Source organism: Gekko japonicus, unplaced genomic scaffold (genome assembly GCF_001447785.1).
Source record: "Gekko japonicus isolate JY-2015 unplaced genomic scaffold, Gekko_japonicus_V1.1 scaffold757, whole genome shotgun sequence".
Classification (NCBI taxonomy): domain Eukaryota; kingdom Metazoa; phylum Chordata; class Lepidosauria; order Squamata; family Gekkonidae; genus Gekko; species Gekko japonicus.
Genome location: NW_015162500.1, coordinates 364,172 through 370,053, shown reverse-complemented (window position 1 = coordinate 370,053; position 5,882 = coordinate 364,172).

Below are 5,882 nucleotides of genomic sequence, written 5' to 3'. Positions count from 1 at the left end.
AGGATCAGGTAGGAGGTGATGGGAAAGACCTCAGCCTGAGACCCTGGAGAGTCGCTGCTGCCGGTCTGAGTAGACAATACTTTGATCGATTCTGACTCTGATTCCATGTAAGGCAGCTTTGGCCCCGGTCACAGGAAAGGTTTTGGGCCAGGAGAGGGACGGATTGGGGGCACAGCAAACGGGCCGATCTCACCACAACATCTGGGAAGCGGTGCGCACCCATCCCCGATCCGGCCCTTCCAACCGAAAATCCGCTGTTAAAAAAACCCACCTCCCGAGCAGGACTTACCAGAGACGCCACAGCAAACGCGGCCGTCGGATCGCCCAAGCGTCCGTCTTCTGGAGCAATTGAGGCTCCCAGCCGAACTGCGCATGTGCACGCATGCGCAGCCGGCGGCCTCCCGCTCCGTGGCGATCAGATGCCGGGGAGCAACGGCGTGGCGGCTCAGGGGATCAATGTGATCCCGCTGCCGCATGTTTTCTTTTGGTGCAGCTCTGAATAGCCGCACTTTGCTCGTGTTTTTTTCTGCCATGTGGCAGGGACCTTCATGTTTTCACCTCCAGGCATCCCTTCCAGTTGGCCCAGGGGCTCATATCATAGGGCAGCAATTTCTTTCTTTCTTTCACCTTTGAGATGGGTCAGCTCTACTGGGGCTAAAAAGAGTGTAAGAAGGTTGCACTCTGCTTCCTTGAGAGTTGCCGCAATTGGCAAGGAGGAGAGAAGAAGAGAGCTGAGTTTGGCGGCGAAGGGGAGAGGAAGAGGGCCGCAATTAATTACTTATTTACTCCATTTCTACACCTCTGTTTGTTCCCAGTAGCAGCCTTTATAGGCCAGCTTAAACTGAGCTTGTTGGAACCTGGGAGCTAAACAGGATTGGCCATGTTCAGCACTTGGATGGGAGACCACCAAGGAAGACTGGGGTTGCCATGCAGAAGAAGGTGACCGACTCATGGCAAGCCCAGCCAGGAGGCATTCCAGACCAGAGACAAGCAGGTGACCTCTGCTTGTCTCTTGCCTGGGATACCTCCTGGCAGGGCTTGCCATGAATCAGCTTTCTGTCAAGGTCACCCAGCAGGCTTCCATAGCAGAAGGGAGGATTCAGACCTGGGTTTCGCAGGTCCTAGTCTGACCCCCTAGCCCAGGGGTGTCAAACATGTGGCCTGAGGGCCAGATCAAGCCCTCGGAGGGCTGAAATCCGGCCTGCAAGACCCTGGCTGTTTCCTGCTTCCTTTTCCAGTTCTGCTGCAGCTGCCCGCAGCTTGCTCTACCAGAATCTCTACCAGGAGAGATAGATAAGCAAACGTCTCCTGTGTTATAGAGAGTGTGGTAAAGAACTGGCTGAGGTTCCTCCCCCTTCTCCTCCCAGGGGGAGGGAGGGAACTGGCCAGGCTACCTCAGTCCTACAGGAGACAAAGGGATGCCTTTCTTTCCTGCCACTGGTTGAGGCTCCTCCCTGAAGGGAGGGAACAAGGAAGAGCTTGCTTCGCTAGGCTGCCTCAATCGCACGGGAGAAATGCAAAGAGCATCTTTAAGGCCAACAAAGTTTATTCAAGGAATGAGCCTTTGTGTGCCTTGCTACAGTGTGTGTGCATTTTCTTGGGCTCTTTATGCTGTGTGTGTGTGTTTTGTTGGGCTCCTTGTGCCAGGGCTCTCCTGGGTGCAACTGAGTTCCCTTCCCCTTTTCACTGTATTCATGCCCTCATGATCCAGTCTTTCTCAGTAAAAAAGCAAGGTGAACTATTTTAGAGGAGGAATAACAACAAGCCAGTGAGGTGGATTTGGCTGAGAGTGTGTGTCCAGACCAAGTTCACCCAGCATATTCCCTTTGTAGGAAGTTGTAGTTATTTCTCTGGGGAAGAAGTTTTGTAGACAAACATAGCCCTCAGTTTGTGCCAGGATGCCTTCTCATGTTCTTGACCAGCACATGAAGCAATTTATGTACAAAACCTCATAATGCCCAGCCAGTTCATGTTTTCCCCTGTGTCCTAGACTCAGATCACTGAGCATGAGATTTCTGCAATGAATGTCAATAAATCAAAAGTAGGTTTGCAGGTTGTAGACACATTCCTGAACAGCATACTCAAGATTGTTACAGCACGAGGGCGCCAGAGAGCAACCTCATTGATGGCTTCGGAAAGACGGGAGTGCCAATCTTCCACCAGCACATCCAACGGGCTGCCAGAGGAAATCAGATCCCATAGAGCTTCCTGGAACCTATTAAGGTCCATTTGACTCTGCGGGCAAGCATAAATTCGCTCGCCGCCTAAACAGGGAGGATTAGGGATACCCAGCCACGCCTTCAAGGCAAGGTGGTCCGACCATGGAACTGCATCAGCAGTAATCCAGTCCACCATAATCCCTGACACAAAGATAAGATCCAGCGTGTGGCCTGCTTGATGTGTGGGGGTCGAAACAAACTGGGAGAGTCCCAGTGCCTCCATGGATGACACTAGGTCCATGGCCTGAGAGGAGGCCGCATCATCTGCATGGACACTGAAGTCTCCCAGGACTAAAAACGTGGATATTCCTACGCCCAGCTAGATACAGCCTCCAATAGGTCTGGCAGGGCATTTGCATTAGGCAGATGGTACACCAGCCAAATGGCCAGACTCTCCTCGGCCTCCCACACCAGGCCAACACATTCAGGGCCGGCAATCTTTGCCTCAGGGAGTGACCTAAAGGAGAAAGCCTCCCGGATGAGTAATGCTACTCCCCCCGCCACCCTTTAGTCTGGGACTGGTGAAGGACTGAGAAACCTGGGGTTTAGCGTGGTTCATAGTAATGAAACAAAATGGAAGGGAACGTGCAAGGAAAAGGGATCCTTTTGCAAATAATGCCTGCTATTTTTTCCAAACATCCTATCTGCAAACATGAGGACTAGATGTGTGGTTCATAAGGTTGCCAACTGCAGGTTGGGATATACCTGGAGAGTTGAGGGGTGGAGACTGGGGGGGGACCTCAGCAGGGTACAATGCCATATCCACCTTCCAAAGCATCCATGTTCTCTAGGGGAAGTGATCTCTGTAGTTTGGAGATCAGTTGTAAATCCAGGGGATCTCCAGGTCCCACCTGGAGGTTGGCACCAAAGTGCCACCTAGCCATGTATTATTTTTGTTTATATGTTGCTGCTGCTTTTTTTAAAAAAAAGAGATATTCAGGATTCCAAATCATTTGGAAAATTTTGCACAAGCAACTGAATTCCATCCAAACGTCCAGATACACGAAACTGCAGACGTCTTCCAACCATGCGTCTAAATTAAGACCGGGGGGGTTGATTGAAACATAAAATTAAATGCAATTGTTTGTTTCTCTCATAGGCCATAGAAAAATCTGTTGTGAGAGCACACCGCCAGTAAAATAAACCATTGGTGATGTAATTCACATGCAAAAGACTAGAGCCAGTAGGGGAGGTAGAGAAATACAAAATACGCAGTCTGTTCAGAATTAACTGGTCTCAAACATCACACAAAAATCCCGCAGAACAAGAAGTTTCATGAATCTGCAGAGTAGGCAAACATTTACGTCCAAAAGCCTGGCTCCTGTGGCATTTTCAAGTCCAGAACAATGCAAAGATAGAACTCAAAGGGAATCAAATGGATCATAAGGTTCTTAAAATGGCACCTAACTTTGAACATGGACGATATTGTGACCAAACTGCGCTTCTGCAGTTTGGAAATCCTACCCCACTCCTCCAAGATCTCTAAGGTTTGGGGGCTTGAACAGGCTGAGTTTCCTCCTTTAACAGGTTTTCAGGTACAGTCAACATTCCGTGAATCCAGGAAATATTTAATCTTCGCTTTTTTTTTTGCTTTTAGTTTATTTACAGTGTTATGTATTGAGTCTAAGCCTTTCCTCTAGCTGTACCTAGAATAGGCTGAACTTGCTTCTCTAGAACAATAGCTTGCCTGGATCCAGGAACTAACCAATACATAAGCAGTGTAATGTTAATAGCCTATCAGTGGGAGTGGGTGTGTGTTGGGTGTGGTGCTTTGCATGCTTATGAGCAGGGCTGCTCGCTTGTAGTTTGCTGAAATCACTTAATAAACCAGAGCTGATCATTGCAGTGTGTCTAGAACCCAGTATTTAACATACAGAGTTATATTTTATGTACTCTTGGAAAACCCTCCCGTATGCAGAGACCCTTATATTGTCTGTGGATGGCCTGGTTATGCCGCTTTGGTGATTAGGAGGAAAGGAAGGGAAGCCATTTGTGCTATAGCAGAAGGTGGGATCCAGAATAAATTGCCTGCTGATGGAAGGGGCAAGGGGATTTCCACCAGTTCCCTCTTCCATCTGCAGATCCCCAGTTTCTGGGGCAGCAGCAGCAAATGTCCACAGGGTGCTTAGTCCCCAAATGGGAGATGAGGGGGAGAAAAGAAAGCAGGTTTGGAGTGGGCAGCCAATGGCTGTAGCCATGTCGGCTTTGTTGATATGCTACAGCCATGTGCCTTCACTACCCGAAGGAGTCTCAGAGTGACTTACAATCTCCTTTCCCTTCCCCTCCCCACAACAGACACCCTGTGAGGTGGGTGGGGCTGAGAGAGCCCTTTCGAGAACTGCTTGAGAGAGAACAGGTCTGAAAGAACTTGTAACTGACCAAGGTCACACCAGCAGCTGCATGTGGAGGAGTGGGGAATCAAACGGGGTTCTCCCAGATTAGAGTCCATGGTTCTAATTACTACACCAAACTGGTGTAATGCTTATAATAAGGTTGCCAACCTCCAGGTGGGGCCTGGAGATCTCTTGCTAACTGATCTCCAGGCCACAGAGATCAGCTCCCCTGGAGAAAATGTCTGTTTTGGAGGGCACACTCTATGGCATTGTACCATGCTGAGGTCCCTTCCCTCCACAAACCCCACCCTCTAAAAATCTAAAGTAATTCCTGCAGAGCTCTAGGCCCCACTTGGAGGTTGGGAAGTCTACATGCTGCAAGAAAACATTTTGCTGGAAATCCTCCACAGCCCCCACTAATAATGATTGGATTATAAGAATAAAGAAAATTGCTCTTAACATCAAAAATGACATATCAAACTAGAAACATAAACCAAGAAGATTTAAGAGTTGGTGAGGAGCTGTGGTTGCTCAGTGGTTAAGATGCTGAGCTGCAGACCAAAAGGTCTGTAGCTCGGCAGTTCAAGACCCTAGTGCTGTGTGACGGAGTGAGCTCCCATCTCTGCCAACCTAGCAGTACAAAAGCAAGAAATTGCAAGTAGATAAATAAGTACTGCTTTGGTGGAAAGAGTTTTAGCGTTCCGTGCGCCTCTGTGTTTAGTCATGCTGGCTGCATGGCCATGGAGAAGTCTTCGGACAGTGCTGGCTCTTCGGCTTGGAAACGGAGATGAGCACTGCATCCCTAGAGTCAGATTCGACTGGCTTTCAAGCAAGGGAAACCTTTCCCTTTACTTTACATTTAAGAAAGATGAGCTTTGTTTATAATACCACTAGCCTGATACCTGAGCTTCGCTTTGGTATTTAAGTTCCGTAAATCCAGTTATAATGCTGATGATGTGAAGTTTGTAACATTTGTTGTAGGAATTCTTTTTTTTAATTTTTAATTTTTTTATTAAGTATTATAAAAAGATAGAAGGAAATGGGGTACAAAGGGTAGAAGGGAAGGGGGTACAAGAGTAAAAAAAACGATGCATACATTTATTTCTACATGTACTAATACAAGGAGGAATTTCACATTACCCTTTTTAAGACGGATTGAAGCCGTTTTTGATCCGTCATGGAGTAAACCGGTATAGGGCTGCCATTTCACACATGGCTTTCCCCTACCAGTAAACAGCTGGATTTGAAGTGATTTGCCATTTCAGACTGCACTGCTTTTCCCCACTTTTCCCTACCGTTTTTTGCCCGCATGGGCGATCTCCGGCTTTTT